Here is a 779-nt window from a genome sequence, read left to right on the forward strand (position 1 = left end):
GGTCGCTGCGTCGCCAGGCGGGGTTGCCGGAGACGACGCTACGTCAATGGGCGGAGTCGCTGACCGAACTCTCGCGGGTTCCTCCGAAGCTCCACCCTTCTTTTCCAGTTCTTCCATGCGGTCTCCCACTTGCTCGGCACCATTTTGGGCTGGCGTTTCAGGATCCCTTCTCTCAGCCTCTGCTTTGACCGCCTGAACAGCCATACGCAGCTGGGCTTTTAAACTTAAATTCTTGTTCATTAAATCAGCAATTGTATGGAATGTTGCACTTAACTCTCCCCCCTTGTCGTACCGCGGGGCCACCCTCTCATCTGTGGCACGTTCCTCCGCCTCCAGATCTTCGCGGAGCTCGGATGGAAGCTCGCGACCCCTTAATCTAGACACCATGAGGGGAGGGAACCGGTCAATCGGCACCAGCTCTTCACTCTCCCAAGCATATCGTAAGCATCGGGCACACTCCCAGGTGAGGGTCGGGTTCACTGCGCCTGCCGGGTTGACTCTGGTGAGGGACACAGTGTCGAGGGGCCTGAACAGGACCCGCTCATTGCTCATCATACACCCGAATGCCGCAGGGTGCAAATACACTTCCCTCTCTTTCGGGGCTCTGTCTTCAGAAGCTCCCTCTTCTCCCTTCAGCGACAGGCGTCCGCTGATAAACCTCTCACCCGTTCCGCCCGCCTAGTGGTAAGCGATATGCGCCTCCAGTTCCATGAAGTTTTCTACTTGGCGTTTTCCACTGCGCCAAGGGCAGTTCTTAACTAATTCTAGCTCCAGCGTGC

Source organism: Alligator sinensis, unplaced genomic scaffold (genome assembly GCF_000455745.1).
Source record: "Alligator sinensis unplaced genomic scaffold, ASM45574v1 scaffold1067_1, whole genome shotgun sequence".
In the NCBI taxonomy this organism is placed as follows: Eukaryota; Metazoa; Chordata; order Crocodylia; family Alligatoridae; genus Alligator; species Alligator sinensis.